We start from the raw sequence: 23,907 nt of genomic DNA on the forward strand, positions 1-23,907 counted from the left end.
AGGAAATGGAGCACTGATAGAACCTGCAAAAGAGGGGGGGGGTCCTAGTGGGATGACGGATAGCTGATATCAGGTCAGGCTCCAATTGGGCACACAGCTCTGTGATTGTGGCCCTGTCCAGTCTATAGGTGAGTATTATGTGGCTGTCCTCCAGTGTAGCCAAGTCCACAAGGGGTCTGTACAAGGGGGTTTGTCTCCTCCTCCTACTAATCCACAGTGGTAGGTATCTAAGGGACACAAGAGTGAGTAGGCTGTCACATTTTGAACAATAGAACCACCACCTCAGTGTGCATACAGCAATAACGTGATGGGACAGTGGGAATGGCAATGTATGTGCACTTTTCAGCAATGACACAGTCATGACAAGATATGGCCTTTTTAAATACACCGTCATGACTTTTGGTCTGTGTAATGTTCCAGCAGCATTTCAATTTTTCTTGAATGACGTTCTTAGAGAGTACCTCGACATATTTGCCATAGTATACATCAATGACATTTTGATCTACTCAGACAATGAAAACGAACATGTCCAACATGTCAAGAAAATTCTTGCAGCCCTTCGAAAACACCATTTATATTGCAAACTAACCAAGTGTGAGTTTCATGTTACCACAGTTGAGTTTTTAGGGGTTATTCTTACCCCTCAAGGTATGGTGATGGCAGAAAAGAAAGTAAAATCCGCATCTGATTGGCCCACCCCAAAGACTGTTCGTGATGTACAATGTTTCCTGGGGTTTGCAAATTTTTACCAGAGGTTTATAAATCATTTCTCCCAGACAGTGGCTCCAATCACTAAGCTATTAAGAAAGAAAGAAAAGTTTGTATGGTCCCCAGAAGCTGACCAAGCCTTTTCTACTTTGAAGGAAGCTTTCTCTACTGCCCCAGTCTTGACTCATCCTGATGCGAATCGACCTTTCATAGTGGAAGCTGATGCTTCATATGTAGCAATAGGAGCCGTCTTATCGCAACGAAATAAAGACATTGGTCAACTCCATCCTGTAGCTTATATGTCTCGGAAGTTGAACAAAGCCGAACAGAACTATGTCATTGCTGAAAAAGAGCTTCTGGCGATTCGTCACGCCTTTAAAGAATGGAGACATCATTTGTTGGGTGCCAAATACACTGTCACAGTATATACTGATCATCGTAATCTTCAATTCATGAGTTCCGCCAGACTTTTGACTCCTCGGCAATTACGCTGGATGCTGTTTTTTGCCGAATTTGATTTTGTAGTAACCTTCCGGCCTGGTAAAGATAATCACAAAGCTGACACCTTGTCCCGCCAAGAGTCTACAGCGTTACCTGCATTTCAGGCCTCCAGAGCTATCATTGCTCCTGACAAGGTTCTATGTATCATAAAAACTGAAGATTTCTTTGAAGAAATTCGCAACTCTTTCACTGTTGAGAAATGGCAAACATGGGCCCAAGTAGACCCCAAAAGGTTAATCAAGCAAGGACTACCCTTTCACGACACTCGTTTGTTCGTACCCACTACCAAACTTCGCAAGATAGTGTTTCATTGGTTGCACGTTATACCTACGGCAGGTCATCCAGGTACTCCTCAAACTCTTGAACTGATACAACACTATTTTTGGTGGCCTACCCTAACAAAAGATGTAAAAGCAATGGTAAACAACTGCGAAGTCTGTGCTCGCACTAAAACAAGTCATTCAAAACCAAAAGGGTTGTTACATCCACTTCCAACCCCAAGTCGTCCATGGGAACACATTTCTTTAGACTTTATTACCGGTCTGCCAGTGGTTCAACAACATTCAGTAATTCTGGTGGTAGTAGATAGTCTCACGAAATATGGACATTTCATTGCCTGTAAGAAATTGCCCACTTCTAGTGAATTGGCAACTATTTTATTGAACAGAGTGGTTCGTTATCATGGACTGCCAAAAGTTATCCTCTCCGATCGGGGGTCGCAATTTGCCTCCAATTTCTGGAAGACATGGTGTAAAACACTCCAAGTGACATCTACACTATCTACTAGTCACCATCCTCAAACAGATGGTCAAACAGAGAGACTAAATCAGACTTTGAAACAATACCTACGTGCCTACGCTGAAAAGGCACTTCATTCTTGGACATCTATGCTCTGGTTAGCTGAGTTAGCCACAATAACTAATTCCACACTTCTATTGGCGTCACACCCTTTTTTGGTTTATTTGGCTATCATCCTGACACCTTGCCCATCACAATTCCTCAAGAAAGTTCTCTTACTCCAGCTGTGTCAGAAATCATTCAGCATTTGCCTCAAACCCAGAAACTGATTCAACAGCATTTAGAAAAAGCCAAACAAAAATACAAAAGGCATTATGACAAGAAACATTGTGAGGGACCACAATATCAACCAGGTGACAAAGTGTGGCTTTCCACAAAACATATAGATTTCAAGAAGAAGCACATGTTTAACCCCAAATTCATAGGTCCTTACACTGTCCTCCAGCAAATCAATCCGGTGACCTATAAACTACAATTGCCCAGATCCTTACGGATTCATCCAGTGTTCCACACTTCCCTTTTGAAGAAGGCATTCCTCATCTAGCGCCTGTTCTAGTACAAGGGGAAGAAGAATACAAAGTTAAGAAACTGTTGGATTCTAAACTGAGAGGGCGTAATCTATGGTAATTAATCTCATGGAAAGGTTATGGTCCTGAAAGTAACTCATGGGTTTCCGCATCTGATGTTCATGCTCCAGTACTTGTGAGACGCTTTCATCATCTTAATCCAGGCAAACCAGGCCCTGGAGCGCGTCTGGGAGATGGGAGTACTGTCAACACCAGGGCAGTGCGCGCTCTATTGGCGACTAGAATGCAAAAACCCAGCACTCTCAAAACAATGTAATTTATGCATTGTGCTGATATGTTGTTGTTTAACCTTTTGCATTGCAGAGTTTAATCCTGAAGACTTATTTTTAATGTGTTTACAAATACTGTTAATTTGCAATGTATTGCTGCAGGCTTTCAGAGTGTGTTAGAGTGTGGTCCCTTTCCAGGGCCTTCCAGAGACTTTCCCTGCAGCATGCCTGGGTGTGGTTTTGGGCTGGGCCAAGACTCTATAAAAAGGGAGTCAGCCCAGCTCCAAGTGCTCACTATTCAGAGGACCTGGTGCAGAGCAGCAGCTTCTTCCTGAGCTCCTGTCCCGGCGGCCTATTTGGGTCTTCCAGTCTTCTGCCCTTCATCCTTCATTGGTGATCATTGTTCCAGGCAGTAAGACGGTGGTTGGGCTGTCCCGACACCGTTATCGAGAATTTTTATATTCTTGGTTTAATTCCTTAATGAGTAACAGATTACTTGCACGCTACCATTTCTTGATATTTATATGGTAGTTTACAAATAGGCAAGACGCACGATTTGTTTCATAAAGGTTTGACTTTGTTATTCATTGCGTGCTACCATTTCTTGACATTTGCATGGTGGCTTAAGAATCGGCAAGACACGCGATTCGTTTTATGGTGTTTAAACATTGTTGTCCATTGCGCGCTACTATTTCTTGGTATTTACATGATGTCTTCCCAATTGGCAAGACGCGCAATTCGTTTCATGAGGATTTAACTTTGTTGTTCATTGCACGCTACCATTTTTTGACATTTACATGGTGGCTTAAGAATCGGCAAAAGAAGCGCGATTCGTTTCATTGTACTTTGATCTTGTTATTCATTGTGAGCCGTTATTTCTTGACATTTACATCGTGTTTTACGAATCGACAAGATGCGCGATTCGTTTAATGATGATTTGACTTTGATATTCATGGTGTGCTACCATTTCTTGGTATTTTACATGGTGACACTCAAATCGGCAAGACGCACAATTCTCTCCTCGAGTTTAATTAATGTTGTTTATTGTATGCCACTATTCTAAGATATTTATTATGTAATATTCGAGTTGACAAGTTATGTGATTTGTTTCCTGAATCCATATTGTGTTATTCATGGTGCACAATCCTTTTATGGTGTTTAATATATATATATATACCTACAATTGCCCGTTAGGGCGGAGACAACCGCTGGGCTGTTACGACAGCAGCTCTCGGGAGAATGGAGCAAGGCACTTTCATACTAAGCATGATAAACCTACTGTAAACTGGCCCAATTACAAAAGTAAAAGTCAACAACATAAGTTGCTGCACGTTCCCTGTTTGCAGAGGTACCAAACATGGATTTGTCTAACACTATGAATTGCAAGCTATACAGCACGGATAAACATAGTGATTTTTCACAGAGTTCTGTTTTTCAGGACTATTCTCACACTCCTAACATGCCTAAGTCAGGGAAGAAAATAATCATGCCCAAAATGGGACCTACTGACAATACCGTGTGATACACGTGGATTTGGTGTTCTTGACTTTGAGTAATACTATTAAGCTGCTCAAGCTCACTATGTGCTGTATTGTGAATACCCCCTACACTAGAACAGGCACTCATAAATATTTAAATAGTCTGTAAACAGATAGGTCTCCTGTTTGAAGACCAGGAATTAATATAATTAGAACGGTTTTAAGGAACTGAGAGGAGGATTTACAGAAAGTGGCACTGCACCAAGTGCAGCACTACTTTTCCTGTGTTGTACGACGGAACACCGACTTCCAAAACAACTAGTGCCTTAACAACGAGGTCAGAACACCGACCTCGTTGTTACTACTAATGATTTTACCACGAATGCCTTAACAACGATTTTCGTTGTAAAGACATTCCTGATAAAAGCATTACTAATAGGCACCATTGACCCTAGTTCCCTCACCCAACCCCCCCAACCCCACCCCAAAACCTAAAACCCCCTGACCCCCCACCCCCTCCCCAAAACCAAAAACGAGTGTATGTCTAACAGGTATCCCTCGAATATTTTCAGGTGACTCTGGTTACCCCAACCTCTCATGGCTACTGACCCCAGTGAGGAATGCCAGGACAAGGGCAGAGGAACGTTACAATGAGGCACATGGGCGAACAAGGAGGATAATTGACTGTTAAAAGTATTGGACTTGGCCCTCTCTGCAGAGTCACTCCCAAACTGTTTGGCTTTTCCCCTCTTGTTTTGCTGAGTTCATTTTTGTTGGTCTTATAACTCTGTACAATTTGCCACTGCTAACCAGTGTTAAAGTGTTTATGCTATCACCTTTGAATACGGTAAGATTTGTCAGCACCCAATTGCCACATTTAGTTACTTATAGGTCCCTAGAAAAGTGGAACTACTTGTACCCAGGGCTTGTAACTTAAATTCTACTAATGGGCCTGCAGCCCTTATTGTGCTACCCACTTAAGTAGTGTTTTTAACCATGTCTCAGGCCGGCCAGTACAGCATGTGTACAGCATTAAAATGCAAAATAAATATTTTGCCAAGCCTAAGCCCTCTTTCTATTATATACAAGTCACCATTGAGACAGCCCCTAAATATCCCAAGACCATGGTGCTTTGTATTGAAAACTTTGAACATGTACTTTTAAGTTTTACATGTTCTGGTATTGAAACCTCACAACTGTAAAGCCTACCCCTTCCATAGGATAACAATGTTTTACCTGATTACTTTTAATAAATGAAAACATTGTTTGGGAGCAGGTACAAACTTGCCCCCCCCCCCTCCCATGAAATAACATCTCTCCACACCTCAACAATCTCAACTGGCCCCCAGTCCAGGAAAGATGTAAGTTAAAGCTACTCACCCATGTTCACAAAGCTCTCCACAACACTGGAACAGCGTACCTTAACCATTGCCTCAAATTCTACCAACCTACCAGATACCTTCGAACCTTCGAACTGCGTCTTAGGCAAGAGCACAACTCCCTTGCATTAAGAAGGCCAGAAGCGGATGACACTCCTTCTCACGCCTCACAGCCAATTCCTGGAATTACCTCCCACAATACCTCGGAACCTCACCCTCTCTCATGGACTTTCAAAGGAACCTCGAGACCAGGCTCTTCTAGATGAAACAGGCATGATCTTCCCCCCCTTTGATGCCTACTTTACTCAGGAGCTGGATACCCTCATGGGTGATTAATCACGCTCTACAAATCCACATAACATAACATAAGAACAGACAGAGTGGAAAATGCCAAAGACAGAGCTCTTTGGGACAACATCCATCTAGTAGAAATTCCAGAGGGAATCGAAGGATTACATCTTGAAAATTCTTCATTCATTATCTTTGCTCCAGGACCTGTGCCACAGCCACATCCTCATGATTCATGATTGAGAGAGCACACAACACATTTACCCAGAAATCACCCCCAGGTGCTACACCAAAGTCCCAAATTTCACTGAAACTCCAATGATGCAGACAACATACTAACTGCAGCGTGAACCAAAGTCACACAGATGTACACATCTTCATGTATTCTTCTCTTTCTAGATTATACCAAACATATGCAGCAGTTGCAAACTTATTTGAAGGGGATAAAACAAAAGTTATGTGCCATAAACATAGACTATATGCTCCTGTATCCCACTATCATGAAGGTAATCCTACATGGTAATTCTCACTTCTTCGAACCCCGGAGTTAGTTCGGGACTGGATATTAAAAAAAGAGAGATCTGACTGCTGAGCCCAGACTGTCAAGAGCCCACTGACCCTCTCAGGAACAGTTGGGGCTCTGATCAAAAGAAAGGCTCCATTGCAACAAGTGCACAATATGTATAAGAAGTGGCCAAACACTAGGTCCCAAAACTCAACCTCTCTTCCCAACTCAGACTCTTCTGCTCAGGGCTCCATAAACCACACCATAACACTCTTTGCTAATGAAGCAAAGCAGTGGCTTGTTGGCTGCAGTGCAGGTGGCATTTTCATGTACCCCCTGAATGCTTCCTGATATGGGCTTTAGGCAAGAGGTGTGGATGAATGTGTGGAGCTGGTAGGATCCAGGTCTGAAACCAGAAAATGGTAAGTGCAGTTTTCGACCATTAGAAGGAAGCCTCAGCTGACAATCTACACTGGAGATTATGCTAGACTTTAGTCCTGGATTGTGAAACAATTTGAGAAGATGTCTTAAAACTAGTAGGCTGTCACCCCCTGCTTGTTTTTCTTTCCCCATTCTTTTTCTTCCCTTCTCAAATTATATTACAAAGATCATGTGTATTGTATAGCCCACAACTCACCCAGGAATGTATTCTGAGGCTGAAGTAGGAATTGTAAGGGCCAGGCCAGGGTTGGGGCTACAAAAAGAGCCAGGCCTTCAGTTTCTTGTGTAATTCAGTAAATGAGGAGGCAGCTCTGATATGCGGGGGTAAGAGGTTCCAGGCTTTAGGAACAAGGTAGAAAACACACCTGCTGGATATGGTTTCGCTCATGTGGGGGCAGGGTGAGTAGGAGTCCAGTGAGTGGAGGTGTCTGGTAAGTTTGTGGACATTTATGTGGTTGTTGAGGTACATGGGGCCAATGTTCCATAAGGCTTTGTAGGTATTTGTGAGGAGTTGCAATAGTGCACTTTCGAGGACTGGAGCTAGAGGAGCTTTCTGAGGTGCAGGATGATGTTAGTATGGTGTGGAAGTTTGACTTTGAACCTGGCCACTGAGTTTTATATGATTTTGAGTTGTATGGTAAGTTGAGCATTGATTCCAGCACAGAGTGCATTGTCACAGTCCAGCTTGCTGGTGTTGAAAGCTTTACTGAGTGTTCTGCAAGTGTTAGTGGAAAATCATTTGAAGATCTTCTTGAGCATGTGGAAGTAGGAGATGGATGCTGCATTCACAGTGGTCATGGTGAGTTGCTTGTTGATTACTATTCTGATGTTCTTTCTGTAGGGTGCCAGAGAAGATGCGGATTCAAGTTTTGCAGGCCATCAAGTAGGACCCAGAGTGAGGAGTCTTTGCCAAACATTACTGCTTCCTTCTTGTCTGTGTTGAGCTTGAAACAGTTGGTTTTCATTCATTTGGTGTTTTGTAGGAGAGAACGATTATTGTTACCATAGGATCTGATGTTGATTCCATGGGCATGAATGAAGCTGGTGTGTGGGGTCATGCAGGCATTGTACAGCATGGGGCTGAGGAGGATCTTTGTGGAATTTTGTAGATTAGGTTGACAGAGTCATAGGTGAAGAGACCAGGCTGACCGATTGGGTGCGGCTTGGCAGGTCGTTGGATGCCTGCCTCATGTAGATGGATGTGGTGAAAGAGGGTATTGGATGTTGAGGAAATTTCCAGTTGGATGAAGGCTTCTGTGTCACCTCTGCCCATAATCACTCATAGGTCGTCCATAACTGTGATGGGGTAGCCTTTGTACTGTGGTTGAGTCTGAATCCGGATTAAGTGATATTGATAACGTAGTTGTCATTGAGGTGGGTGGCTAGGCATTTGAATATCATCTTTTCATGATTTTTGCTGGGTAGGTTAGAAGGAGATAGGCAGATAATTGGCCAGCATCTTGGGGTCTGCTGAGGATTTCTTGAGGTGGGGTAGTACTGTTGCAAGTTTCCAGCTATCCGGGTAGGTGACTGTTATGACTGAGTCATTCAGGATCAGGTTGAGGGTTACGCTGATGGGTTCCAGTCGTTTGATGAATAAGTGGTGAGGCCAAAGGTTCCCTTTGATGGAGACTCACTGAGGGGAGGGACTATGTGTGCTTTGGGGTGTATGGACTGCATGGTTGTTGCGGTTCCTTGAGTGATAGAGAGGAGCCAGGTGGTCAGGGTGGTCCTCTGGGTGTGCTTGAGATGGTCAGGAGGTTTGCGAGGGTGTAAGAGACTGGTTGGTGCTCAAAGTTGTAATGGTTGCTGGCAATTTTGTTTGCTGAAGAATAGGGACAGGTGGATGCATAGATCCTGAGAGGGGTTACAAGGTGAAGTCTTTGATTATGACAAATATTTCCTTGGCCCTGTCGGTGCTGCTTTTGATGTGCTTGGTGAGCATAGAGTATTTGTTGGCTCTGATTTGCCGATGATAGTTTCTGTGGGTGGATTTGTAGGTGCTCTTGCCACAGTTGTCATGGTTTTGTCTCGTCTGCATTTAAGTTGCTTGCAGTGGCGTTTGGTGCACCTAAGCTCTTCACTGTAACAGCCTGCTTGTGATCTGCCTCGTATGGCTTTGGTTGCTTTGCAAGGAACCAAGGTGGCACAAAGGGGCAATGCAAGTTCAAGCAGCCACGTCAATGGTGATATCATAAGTAAAATATTCAAAGTTGTCACTTATGAAGCCATCAGTGCTAACGTGTGATGACCTGATGATTCACAAGGCAAGGCAAGATGATAATTATTTTAACTGTGTTTTTTTCAGTGAACATATATAGGGAAGTTGTGGAAATAAAAATTCACACCTTATAAACATCACATAATTGAATTTGTCTACAATAGTGTATTAAAGCTATTTATTATGGACATCCACTTATCCACTTGTGGATAATCTATTGTAAACAGAAGGTTTAGCCATTATCACACATTTTAGAAATTGTCCCTGGCTTTTAGCCTTACCCTAGTTTCAGACATACTTTTGCAACCCACATTAGGTACACTCAGCTTTTAACTTATTTAACAGGGAGTAATATTTGCACCCTGTGTTTTAGTGATTTGTAAATGGTGCACCAAATAACCTTCTTCATGCACAATTATGCTTGCCTCTAGGGCTGATGTTTTTTCCATGCTGTGGACCCCATCTCAGTAACGATATGCTGCATATGACTATGATGTTATCAGTGATGTGATCAATGATGTTATCAGAACCACTTTCAGAGACCCACGGGGCAAGTAGGGGCTACTGAGCCTAATAGTTGTGATTAAAGTCTTTTGTTCCTGGTGTCCTGGGGCCCAACCTACAATATAGGTATCCCCGTACCAGCACCACCCTCCCAGCAGCCCCTCAGCGTGTTTCTTGTGCCCGCTCACCCAGGAGGGTGGGCATCTCCTCTGCCCCAGGCACCTCAAGCCCTGCCCCAGTCAGCCCTGCTGTCCTCAGTGAGGAGGCTGTTGACCTCCTGAGATCCCTCACTTTTGGGCAGTCAACCATACTGAATGCCATCCAGAGTGTCGAAAGGCATTTGAAACAAACAAATGCATACCTGGAGGGCATTCACTCTGGCGTGGCGGCCCAACAGAGAGCATTTCAGGCTCTGACCTCCGCACTGATGGCAGCCATTGTCCCTGTCTCCAGCCTTCCCCCCCCCAACTTACTCTACCCAGTCCCAATCCCCTCAACCCCAGCCTATCCCAAGCACACCTTCAGACCAGCATTCACCCAAATCAACACACAGAAGTGGCTCAGGCAAACATAAGCACCACACTTCATCTCACAGGCACTCACACAAGCACCATCCCCATTCAGACACACCAACATCCACTGCCTCCACTGTGTCCTCCTCCTCTTCCTCGTCCACCCCCCTCCCAGTAGCGTCTACACTTACACCTGCATGTACTACATCCTAATCCACCACCTCCATCACCAGCACACCTATCACCACACGCCCCTCACTGGCAGTCACCACCCCCACATCCATGCACATGTCCCCTGTGTCCTCTCCCACTGTGTCTGTGACCCCTCCTCCCAAAGTACACAAACGCAAGCGCACACCCACCCAACAGCCATCCACCCTACAACAGCATCCAGCTCATGCACCTGCACCCAAACACAGCAGACTGTCAGAGTCACTAGATCCTCGGGTCTGTGCACTTTCCCAATACATCCAGCACTGAACAGCTCCAAGACTCTGATAGTTAAATCACAGAGGCTGGGAGAGTTCAAGAGGGAAGAGGGGATTAGGAAGGGAACAGCTGGGAAGGAGGCATGTAGTAAGAAAAAGGTTAGAACACACAATATGAAAATTATATCTCCTGAAATCAATACTAGACTATTATTCTAAGCCTAGTCATTCTGAAAACATGAACAATCGAAGAATTAAGTTTAAAATAACAAAGTTTCAAGATGGCCGGATACCTGTAAGGGAATCAAGATGAATTAAATGAAAACTTTCTTATTCTTATTCAAGTACTTTCCTTTACATGAGAATCAGAAAAACATTTTGACTACATTTTAAACCAGTCGTATAAATCCTGTTTTGAGAATGCATACAAGGACCATACAATATTGCATCTAGAAACTCTGGCCTTTTGTGTACTCTTAAAATGTTTCAACACAAATTGCTCATTTTGCAGATATATATATCTCGAGATGTTCAGTGCTTCCTAGGTTTTGCAAACTTCTATTGCAGGTTCTAAATCATTTCTCTCAGACAGTGGCGCCCATCACCAAGTTGTTGAGAAAGAAAGAACCATTTCTGTGGTCCCCTGAAGCTGACCGGGCCTTTTCAACCTTAAAGAAAGCTTTCTCCACTGCCCCAGTCTTGACTCATCCGGACGTTGAGCGTCTCTTCATAGTGGAAGCAGATGCTTCAGATGTAGCTATTGGTGCAGTGTTATCACAACGCAGTAAAGATACTGGTCAACTACATCCTGTAGCCTACATGTCTCGAAAGCTGAATGAAGCAGAACAAAATTATGTTATTGCTGAGAAAGAGCTTCTGGCAATCCGTGATGCCTTCAAAGAATCGAGACACCATTTGCTAGGTGCCAAATACACTATCACAGTATATACAGATCACTGCAATCTCCAGTTCATGAGTTCAGCTAGACTTTTAACTCCTCGGCAACTCCGATGGATGCTGTTTTTTGCAGAGTTTGATTTTGTGGTAACATTCCGCCCAGGAAAGGATAATCGCAAAGCAGACGCTTTGTCCCATCAAAATTCCACTATGTTACCCGCGATTCAGTCTCCTAGCTCTATCATTGCTCCAGATAAAGTTCTTTGCATCATAAAAAACAAATACTTTTTTGAGGAAATCCGTAATTCCTTCACCATTGAGAAATGGCAGAAATGGGCTCAAGCAGATCCCAAAAGTTCAATCAAACAAGGACTACCTTTCCACGATGCCCGTTTATTTGTTCCAACTAACAAGTTGCGTAAGTTGGTATTTCATTGCTTGCATGTTATACCTACGGCAGGTCATCCAGGTATTCCTAAAACTCTTGAATTAGTTCAACGTTAGTTTTGGTGGTCTACTTTGATAAAAGACTTCAAACATGTGATAGCTAACTGTGAAGTTTGTGCTTGCATCAAGTCAAGTCATTCAAAGCCAAGAGGTTTGTTACATCCTCTCCCAACTCCACTTCGACCTTGGGAGCACATCTCATTAGACTTTATTACTGGTCTACCCATGGTTCAACATCACTCAGTAATCCTTGTGGTGGTAGATAGTCTCACGAAATATGCACATTTCATTGCTTGCAAGAAATTGCCCACCTCCAGTGAATTGGCAACAATCCTTTTAAATCGAGTGGTCCGATATCACGGATTACCAAAAATGATCCTCTCCGATCGAGGATCACATTTTGCCTCTAACTTCTGGAAGACGTGGTGCAAAACCCTTCAAATCACTTCCACACTGTCTACCAGTCATCATCCTCAAACGGATGGCCAAACGGAGCGATTAAATCAGCTTTGAAACAATACCTACGTGCTTATGCGGAAAAAGCACTTCATTCTTGGACATCGATGTTTTGGGTAGCTGAACTGGTCTATAATAACTCATATCACGCTTCCATTGGTGTCACTCCCTTTTTTGGTCTGTTTGGCTATCATCCTGCTACCCTGCCAATCACGATTCCATAAGAAAGTACACTTACACCAGCCGTATCAGAAGCGGTTCAACAACTCCATGAAACTCAGAAACAAATCCAGCAACACCTAGATAAAGCTAAACAAACGTATAAAAGACACTATGACAAGAAACATTGTGAAGGACCCCAATATAAGCCAGGTGATAGAGTGTGGCTTTACACACGTTATATTGACTTCAAGATAAAGCATATGTTTAATCCCAAGTTCATAGGTCCTTACACGATTCTTCAACAAATGAATCCAGTGACCTACAAACTGCAGTTACCAAGGTCACTACGTATTCATCCAGTATTTCATACTTCACTCCTGAAAAGAGCTGTCCAAAAAGTCCGCTCCCAACCAGCTCCAATTCTAGTATAGGGAGAATTGGAATACAAAGTTAAACAGGTGCTGGATTCAAAATTTAGAGGTCGTAACCTCTGGTACCTAATATCCTGGAAAGGTTACGGTCCTGAGAGCAACTCAAGGGTCTCTGCATCTGACATTCATGCTCCACGACTAGTGAGGCGTTTTCATCGCCTACATCCAGGCAAACCAGGCCCTAGAGCACGTTTGGGAGGGGGGAGTACTGTCAACATAAGGACAGTGCGCGCTCTACGGGTGACGTAAATGCAAAAACCCAGTCCTTATGCAGAAGCATATGTCATGCATCATGTTTCTATGCAATATGTTAACCTTTTGCATTGCAGAACTTTCACTTTGAAAAGTCATTAATGATGTTTGTAATTCATTGTTCATTTGCAAGGCTTGTTTGCAGGACTACAGGGTGTGGTCCTTTGTTCTAAGACTTTCTAGAAGGTTTTCTTGCAGCATGGTTGGGTGTGGTTCATGGACGGGGATTGGGTCTATATAATCTAGCCAGCCCAGCTCCACGTGCTCACTATTCAGAGGTCCCGGTACAGAGCAGCAGCATTTTCCAGAGCTCCTGTCCCGGAGGCCTAACCAGTCACTTCCAGGCCTGCTCTTGCTTATTTGGTGATCTTCAGGCAGGGCGGTAAGGCGGAGGTCGGGTTAGGCCCCCGACTCCGTTTTCCAGTAACGTTCGAGTTTTGGGCCTAAACTTGAAATCGCATGTACACATTTGCATTGTGAATTCCGAATCGGCAACAGTGTGCGTGATTCTTTCCAGGCATTTCTTTCTTGACATTCAAATCGGCAATGTGCGCGATCATTTCATGGCATTGGCATTGTGAAATCCGAATCAGCAACAGTGTGCACGATTCTTTCCAGGCATTTATTTCTTGGCCTTCAGATCGGCAGTGTGCGCGATCATTTCATGGTCTTTGAATCGTGAATTCCGAATCGGCAAAGAGCATAATATTCCCTGAACATTTAAGTCTTGAAACTCTCAATCAGAAAGTGACGTAGAAGTGTTATTCATGGTATTTGTACAGTTCATTCATGTAGAGAAAAAAACATGTGCTCTTTGATTCTTGCTACAATGCAGAGAGTATTCTAAGAAGTATTTTGGAAAGAGTTTATTGTTCAAAATATAATATGCTAATTCTGGAATGTTCATGTGAAAACCTTGCATAACCCTTTCATGATTTCCAGGTACCTAGATTCTTAAGACCTAGTTATAGTGAAGCCTTAGGCCATTCATGTTTTCAGCATAAGTGTTTTATTTTAAACAAAACTTATTGAAAGCCATTGTGATTAATCTTGCAATTGTGTTGTTTAACTCTTGCTTCCACAGGTTTCCTTCCCGCTGTTTCCAACCCAAAACCCATTCCCCCACTTGGCCAATCTTTAACTCTGCGCTATATAACTAGTGGAGTTTGGAGCTGCCAAGAGGTGGACATGTTGGGAACATGAGCAAGCCCCGAGGATCTGGTCTCCTTGACACCCTCCTGTCTCCGTCGTGGTGTTCCCCTCACCCTCCGTCCCTCACTGTCGGTGGATTCAGCCCCCAGGCCCATGTGGGATGCAGCTCCCTCCATCACCGGTGCCTCTGCTCCTCCGCCAGATGATGCTAATGCTCACCCCCATCTCTCCACCACCTCACATATACCCCACCATCACAACCCACACATCCCAATACCAAGCCCTGCATGCAATGACAATGCATGGACACCCATCACAGACCTGCATGGACACCCATCACCACAGCATGCCCACTAGTGACCATCACTTAGCCAACCGAATCACAACTCACACAATCCAAAGCTCCCTTGCCAATAACAACCATAGAGAGAAACATACCCATGCACAAGATGGCACACGCAGATTCAATAGCACTGCATTTCATCCCCACAGGACCCCCACTCTACGTCACCGGAGAGGAGGTGCCACCAACATCCAGTCCCCTCCCCCCCCCAGAAGAAGCCCATAGTGATGACAGCAGCTCTGCATGCCTGGATCAGGATGACCAACCTGGCCCATCAGGGACCTCTGGACAGTCAGTTACCCTGCCACAGTCCCATAGCACCACAGAGGGGGTCATTACAACCCTAGCGGTCCAAGACCGCCAGGGCTGTTATGACAGAAGCACCGCCAACAGGCTGGTGGTGCTTCCCAGTAATCTACCAGGGCAGCGCTGCTAGCAGCGCTGCCCAGGGGATTACGAGTCCCCCTACTGCCAGCCTTTTCCTGGCGGTTTGAACCGCCAGCAAAAGGCGGGCGGTACGGGAGTCACGGGGCCCCTGAGGGCCCCTGCACTGCCCATGCCACTGGCATGGGCAGTGCAGGGGCCCCCTGACAGGGCCCCGTGCAGCTTTTCACTGTCTGCTATGGAGACAGTGAAAAGCGTGACAGGTGCAACTGCACCCGTCACACGGCCGCAACACCGCCGGGTCCATTTGGAGCCGGCTCCTGTGTTGCGGCCGAGATCCCCGTTGGGCCGGCAGTCATACAAAGATGGAGAAGGCCACCAGATTTCATTATATGATAACTTGAAGGCCACCAGATTTCATTATATGATAACTTGAAGGATATAAGACACTATGGGGGTCATTACAACCCTGGCGGACGGTGTTAAAGGTGCGATAATACCGCAAACAGGCCGGGGGACAAAAAAAGGGACTCATGACCCTGGCAGAAACCGCCAGCAAAGACAGCGACTTTAACACACCGCCCGCCACGGCGGTACAGACAAGCAGCGCGGCGGTTACCGCCAACAGACAGGTGGGAGACAATGTACCGCCCACACTATTACAACCCGCCAATCCGCCACCTTTTCCGGGGCGGATGCACCGCGGATAAAAACACGGCGGAAACAGCTTTTGCTATGGGAAAACGCTCACCTGAACACATCCCACGAGGAAGGAGGACACCATGGAGCCCGAATTACAAATCCTACCTGCCCTTGTTTTTCTGCTCCTTTACGACCAACAGCTACGTAGGCGCAGAAGATACCGGTGAGTACTGCACCTACGACACGGGGGAGGCAAAAGTTAGGAGGACACCCACCAAACACCCCCACCCTCGCATATCACAACATACACACCAATTCAGTCACAAAAATCACAGTAACAACGCACAATCCCCCCGGAAGAATGCAAAGACAATGCAAAATTCGGGCAACCATTGTAAGGTGCCAATATACATGTCACACAAAAATATACAGATATACATATCTCAAAATCACTCTTATTTACACATACAATCCGAGAAGTAGTGCAGATATGTACACAACAATGTCCGTGCACCAACAGTCCAAAAATGCATGGGCGAGGCCCACAATAGATACCTGACCAAAATCGGAGAGAACACTGCCGGGGCATCAGATAAAAACACTACAGGCACCTCAGGGGGAAGGGAAGGGGGGGCACCTCAGCCAGATGAATGCGAAGCTAGATCCACGACAGGGCTCCATGCCCATTGATGTATCCTGGGGAGTGCAAAGCCACAGTCTCTCAAGTCTCTACAGTGGGTGGGTTGCCCACTGTGCCATCCTGGGGAGTGCATATCCACAGTCTCTCAAGTCACTACAGTGGGTGGTTTTCCCACTGAGCAATCCTGGGGAGTACAAAGCCACAGTCTCTCAAGTCACTACAGTGGGTGGTTTGCCCACTGTGCCATCCTGGGGAGTGCAAAGCCACAGTCTCTCAAGTAGATGCAGGTCTCGACTGGTTGTGGAGGGGGACTGCTGCCCAGACTGGATGAGTCTCCACGTGAAAGTACCTGTCCTGTCACTGTCCCAGCTGCACATGGGATACGGATGCCTGATGTGGCGGTCCATTCATTCCTACACGGTGCATGCCCTGTTCAGCGGTGCTTTGCCATGGCGGTCTTTGCCCTGTTCAGCGGTGCGTTCACATGGCGTTTCAGTACTGTTCAGCGGTGCTTTGCCATGGCGGTCTTTGCCCTGTTCAGCCGTGCTTTGCCATGGCGGTCTTTGCCCTGTTCAGCGGTGCTTTGACATGGCGGTCTTTGCCCTGTTCAGCGGTGCTTTGCCATGGCGGTGTGTGCCCTGTTCAGCGGTGCTTTGATATGGCGGTTCTGATACGGACATTGGTGTGTGGCATGACAATCTCTACAATGGGCATTGGTGTGTGGCATGACGTTCCATCATTACCCAGCGGGGCTGTGGCATCCTGGCCCCTCCTGGGCTGTGACTCCGGCGGTGGTCTCTGGACCAGTGACGATACTTGTGCCCTCCTGGGCTGTGACTGTGGGGGTGGTTTCTGGACCAGTGACAACGGTGCTGGCGGTTGTGTCTGGACCGCCGGATATGATGGCGCACTTATCCGCCGTGACACTCACAACAGGCTGGGCAGACTTCCTCTGGACCTTCCCCACCTTTGTTGGAGTTACAGCTGACTCACCAATCGCCTTCGATCCCATGTCACTTGTTGTCCCACCAGGAGTCTTAAGATGGTCCTGTTGGCCACTCTCCATTTTCAGAGCCTTTACAGGGGGTGGGCTGCCAGTGCCTTGGCTCCGGGTCCTACTGCCTGCCCTGGTGGCCGGTGCACTCCAAAAACCTTGAACACGCACCACTGGTACTGGAGGCTTTTTGGCTGAGGCGCTACGACGGGACTGATGAATTGGAGGGGGGGGTGGGGGCAAAAAGGTCAATTTGACAGAGGGACAGTTTCTGATGGACACTGGGATGGGTAGCTGGAGGGGGTCTGGGAGTGGAGGAAGAGGAGGTGGTTGTAGGAGGTCTCACTTTAGCTGTTTTGGGTGCAGGTGCAGGTACTGGAGGCTGTCGTGAGGTGGATGGATGTTGGGTGAGTGATTGCCGGCGTTTGTGTACTTTGGAAGGGGGCGTCACAGACACATTGGGAGAGGACACAGGGGACGTGTAAATGGCTGTGGAGGTGGTGAGTGCAGGTGAGCGGCTTGTGGTGGCGGGTGTCCTGGTGCGAGTCCTAGTGCCTGTAGATGTGGTGCATGCAGGTGTGTGTGTAGACGAGACTGGGACGGAGGAGGGAGAAGAGGAAGAGGGGGACACAGTGGAGACAGTGGATGTTGCTGTGTCTGTATGTGGGTGAGGCTTGCGTGAGTACCTGTGGTGTGTGTGGTGCCTATGTTTGCTTGAGCTACTTGTGTGTGTTGACTTGTGTGCATACTGGTGTGTAGGTGTGCTTGGGATGGGCTGGAGTACAGGAGATTGGGTCTGGGTGGAGGAAGTTGGAGGGGGGAGGCTAGACACAGGGACAATGGCTGCCATCAGTGCTGAGGCCAGAGATTGCAGGGTTCGCTGAAGGACAGCCTGACCAGAATGAATGCCCTCCAGGAATGCATTACCGTGTTGCAACTCTCGTTCTACAACCAGGATGGCATTCACAATGGCAGACTGCCCAACAGTGAGTGACCTGAGGAGGTCAATGGCCTCCTCACTGAGGGCAGCAGGGGTGACTGGGGCAGGGCCTGAGGTGCCTGGGGTGAAGGTGATGCCCCCCCTCCTGGGTGCTCAGGCACGGGGTGAACGCTGAGGGGCTGCTGGGAGGGCGGTGCTGGTAGGGGAGGTGACGGCTGTACCTGTAGAGGTGGGGGGCACAGATGGTGCCGCCACCACAAGGGAGCCCCCATCGGCGAACGAGTCTGTGTCGCTGCTTGGTGATCCGGTGGCCGACGTGAAGCTCCCCTCGCCCTCCGTCCCACTAGTGCATTCAGAGTCCGTAGTGTGGCCCTCCATGGCCATGTGGGATGCAGCTCCCTCATTCTCTGGTGCCACTGTACCTCCGCCTGTTGATGCTGATGTACAAAAGGACAGGGGGAGCAGAAAAAGGGGGGAGACAGAAGAAAGAGAGTTTTAGTGCATGGATTACCGATACCGTTGGCGGACAAGACAGACGCAGTAGCCCCCTGCATTACGCCGTGCTCCTGACCTCTGCACATGCAATTTCTGGGACATGGCCTACATGGCAATGGTGGGAATCTGCGCACATGGATGGCACAGGGACAACTATACCTCAACTTGGCACTCTGCTGAGGTGGGGTTGAGTGCCACATGGCCTACATTACGGAGGGGCCTTGCCTACCTAACTCGCCCTGGCCTAGGGACACCCACAGCCCACCTCCCCCACCCAGACCACTCCACTGCACGCAAAGTCCGCTGAATTAGGTTGTACTCACCCCCTTGTGGCTGTGATTTCCTCAAGCGCCCATCCAACTCTGGGTAGGCCACCGCCAGGATCCGGAACATCAGGGGGGTCATGGTGCGACGGGCACCCCTCCCACGTTGGGAGGCCATCCCCAGCTGAGCCTCCGCCATCTTCTTGCTGCAGCGACGAATGTCCTCCCATCTCTTACGGCAGTGGGTACCCTGTCTCTGGTGGGCCCCCAGGGTCCGGACCTCCTTGGCGATGGCACGCCAAATGTCCCTCTTCTGGTGGGCGCTGACCTACATGACATGCACAAGGAAAGAGGAACAGTCATTACCAACTGCACCGTCAATGTGAGTGGCCCCCTCCCTACTCTGGCCATGTGGCCCATTCATTCCCATGCATAACTGTTCTATGTACTCTGCCCCCTTCCCTCTTCCACCTAGCCCTCTCCACCCAGGCCTAGCCCATACAACGTGCTCCCTGTGTACTAACCTGTTGGTCTGGAGGACGTAGAGTAGCGTGTACTGGGGGAGGACCCCATCCACAAGTTTCTCCAACTCCTGTGCAGTGAAGGCAGGGGCCGTTTCCCCAGACGCAGCAGCCATCGTCGCTTCCAGACCGAGGTCACAGCAGCACTAGCAGTGTAGGTCCTCTCCTGTCGAAGGTCAGGTATCTAGTGAGTGAACAGATAGAAAATGGCGTTGACGTCCGTGGCGGTGACGTCCGCGGCGGTGCGCATCATCACCGCCGGCGCACCTGTTCATTGGCTCCTGGGACCCATAGGGTCCAATGTTAACCAATGCAGCATTGCGCAGCGGTCTACGACCGCCTACCGCGACGGTGTGCAACGCCAGCGCAGTTACCCCACAATCCCATTGTCCCAGTTTAGAGGTCAGGCAGCTGCCATTTCAGGGGCACACATGGCTTCATTCACTACTGCGTCACGCATAGCTAGGCCTATACTCAACACACATACAGGAAGGCTTTTTTGTCTGGTGTAGTCTTGTGTGTAACTGTGGGTACATACCTGGAGGAATAGTGACTGGTTCTTCGCTGTTGTCCTTCTTAGGCACCGTCAGCTGGGACATATGAGAAGATGGCGGAATCCTCCGGTGTACCGACCGCTGGTGGACCTGTTGACAATGGAAGAAAGACATATCATTGTCACCTACCGGTTTGACCGTGCCACAATCCAGGAACTATGTACCCAGTTGGAGCCAGACCTGATGTCACCAATCCACCATCCGACTGGAATCCCCCCTGACGTGCAGGTGCTGCAAGTGCTCCATTTCCTTGCAAGTGGGTCATTTCAGACAACAGTGGCCATGGCATCAGGGATGTCCCAGCCTATGTATTCCAACGTGCTGTCCAGAGTGTTGTCTGCCCTGCTGAAACACGTAAGGAGATACATCATTTTCCCTGAGTTGGAGGATTTGCCTACAGTGAAAGGTGACTTCTATGCCCTTGGACATATCCCCAACGTCATAGGTGCCATTGATGGGACCCATGTAGCTCTGGTCCCCCCCGCAGGAGTGAACAGGTGTACAGAAACCGGAAGAGTTATCATTCCATGAATGTCCAGATGGTCTGTTTGGCAGACCAGTACATCTCGCAGGTAAATGCTATGTTCCCTGGCTCAGTGCATGACGCCTACATCCTGCGGAATAGCAGCATCCCGTATGTGATGGGTCAACTCCAGAGGCACCGTGTGTGGCTATTAGGGGACTCTGGTTACCTCAACCTGTCCTGGCTATTGACCCCAGTGAGGAATCCCAGGGCAGAGGAACGGTACAATGAGGCCCATGGGCGGACTAGGAGGGTGATCGAACGCACCTTCGGCCTTCTTAAGGCCAGGTTCAGGTGCCTCCATATGACAGGTGGATCCCTATTCTACTCACCGAAGACATGATCATCGCCTGCTCCATGCTCCATAATTTGGCATTGCGACGCCAGGTGCCTTTTCTGCAGGAGGATGGTCCAGACGACGGTGTTGTGGCAACTGTGGAGCCTGTGGAGCCTGTGGAGCCTGTGGAGCCAGTGGACAGTGATGAGGATGAAGCTGAGGATGAAGAAAACGACAACAGGGAGTCAGTCATACAGCAATATTTCCAGTGACACACAGGTGAGAACATTTTCTGGTTTAACATTACATTAACTTTCACACGTCTACCTCTATCATGTACCTACATTTCACTCACTATTTGTTAATTGAGTTGTACCCTTCCATTTCAGCTTCACAAGTGTGGCAACCTACGTGTCAACTGCTTGCATCCTTCAAGGGCTTGTGATGTGTGACATTGGTATGTTAGCCTTACAATGGGTAACCCATTATGACACTGTAATTGATAATACAAAGTTCCAAATCATAGACTGACTCAAGATTTTTTTGGCTTTCAAGGGTGTTTATTTAAGTGCTAAAAAAATCAAGGAAGGTTGTAAAATGGGGATGGGTGATGGTGGAGGAATGTCCATGGCAGATTCCAGTCTATTCGTCTCACAGGTGTACTGCCCATCTGGGCATTGGAAGTGGAGCTGGGGCAGTTCCAATCTGGACAGGGTGACAAAGTGGGACAGTGGGGGGACAATCAGGGTGGTCTTATTTCCTGGCGGGGGTCTTGCCATCTTGCTCTGTCCTGTTCCTGGATCTCAAGGACCGCTTGCGGGGTGGTTGTCCGTCTGCAGGGGGTGGGGTGCTGGTGTGGTGGTCCTGTGGTGGGGTGTCCTGTCCACTAGCGCCGGCGGAGGTGGTGGGCAGTTCGTCGTCCTGGCTAGTGTCAGGGGCCTCTTGGAGTGCCACGGTGTCCCTCAAGGACTTTTGAATGTCCATCAGCACCCCTACGATGGTGCCCAGGGCGGTGCTGATGGTCCTGAGCTCCTCCCTGAAACCCAAATACAGTTCGTCCTGCAGACGCAGGGCCTCCTGCAACTTGTCCAGGACCGTCGCCATCGTCTCCTGGGAGTGGTGGTATGCTCCCATGATGGAGGATAGGGCCTCGTGGAGAGTTGGTTCCCTTGGCCTGTCCTCCCTCTGTCGCACAGCAGCCCTCCCAGTTCCCCGGTGTTCCTGTGCCTCCGTCCCCTGGACCGTGTGCCCACTACCACTGCCCCCAGGTCCCTGTTTTTGTTGGGGTGGTGGGTTAGCCTGGGTGCCCTGTAGTGGTGGACACACTGCTGATTGACCTGTCCTGAGTAGGGAGGTTTGGGCCCACTGGGTGGGTGCTGTGCTGGTGTTACCAGAGGGTTGCAGCTCGGTGTTTGGCTGTGGCTTGGCAAGGGGAACCGACTGTCCTGAGGCCCACGATGGTCCGGGCTGGTCATCAGGATCCAGTGGGGCAGAGCTGCTGTTGTCACTGTGGGCCTCTTCTGGGGGTGGAGTGGTGTTGTCTGGACCCTCTGGTGTGGTGACGTTCCTTCGGGTTCCTGCAGGTGTATAAGAACATGATTATTGCATCTGTGTGTGTAATGGTGTGCAATGGTTGGGTGTTTGTGTACCCCAGTGCAGGCATTCCTGTGTGGGGGCTTGTGTGGTGATGGTTGGGGGGGTCTTCTGGGTATGTGCAGTGGGCATGCTTTAGTGAGGGGTGCCCATGCTTAGTTGTGTCATGCAGGGCTTGGTGTTGGGATGGGTGCTTGGTGTCATGGGTAGATTAGTGAGGATTTGGGGTGATAGGGGAGGGTGTGAGGGTGGGGGTGTGTGATAGCATGCAGGTAGGGTGGGGGATGTGATAGTTAAGATTTGACTTACCAGTGTCCCATCCTCCACCGACTCCTCCGAGGCCCTCAGGATGCAAGATGGTCAGGACTTGCTCCTCCCATGTTGTTAGTTGTGGGGGAGGAGGTGGGGGTCCACCGCCAGTCCGCTGCACCGCGATGTTGTGCCTGGAGACCTTTGAACGCACCTTCCCCCGTAGGTCGTTCCACCTCTTCCTGATGTCCTCCCTATTTCTTGGGTGCTGTCCCACGGCGTTGACCCTGTCGACTATTCTGCGGCATAGCTCCATCTTCCTGGCTATTGATGTGTGCTGTACCTGTGAGCCAAATAGCTGTGGCTCTACCCGTACAATTTCCTCCACCATGACCCGGAGCTCCTCCTCAGAGAAGCGGGGTTGTCTTTGGCGTGACATGGGTGTTATGTGTGATGTGTGGGGTGGTGTATGTGTTGATGAGTGTGGTGAGTGTAGTGGTATGTGGTGTTTTGTGCGTGGATGTTGTGTGGGTGATGGTGTTGTGTGCCTCTGTGTGATGGGGTTGTCAATAGCTGTGCTGTCTCTCTGGCCTTCTCTCAGAATTTCTGGTTGTAGGGGTTTGTGTGTGATGTGGGTGTGTATTTTATATTGTGTTGGGTGTGTTGGAGTGGTGTGTGTATGTGTATCAGGTGTGTGTATTTTGAATTGTCAAATGTGGCGGTGTTTTGGAGATGTGTGTGTATTTTGAGCGCAGCGGTTTGTACCGCCAATGGAATACCGCGGTTGAAAGACCGCCGCGTGGATTCGTGGGTCGTAATAGCATGGCCGTGTTTCTGTTGGCGTGGAGGTGGAGGATTTGTTTCCGCCAGTTTATCGCTGACCTTTGGTGTGGCGGTGTTGTGTGGGTGTCTGAATTTCGGCGGATTCCGTGATGTGTGTCATAATAGCTGTGGCGGTCTACTGCGGCCGCGGTGGTGTATTGGCGGTCTTCTGCACGGCGGTAAGCGCCTTATACCGCCAATGTTGTAATGACCCCCTATGTATCTAATAGCTGTAATGTTGTCTGACAGCTTATATCATCATAGTCAGTTCAGTCTGATTACAAGATTCCAAAAACCATAATTATAGTCCC

Source organism: Pleurodeles waltl, chromosome 3_1 (genome assembly GCF_031143425.1).
Source record: "Pleurodeles waltl isolate 20211129_DDA chromosome 3_1, aPleWal1.hap1.20221129, whole genome shotgun sequence".
Lineage (NCBI taxonomy): Eukaryota > Metazoa > Chordata > Amphibia > Caudata > Salamandridae > Pleurodeles > Pleurodeles waltl.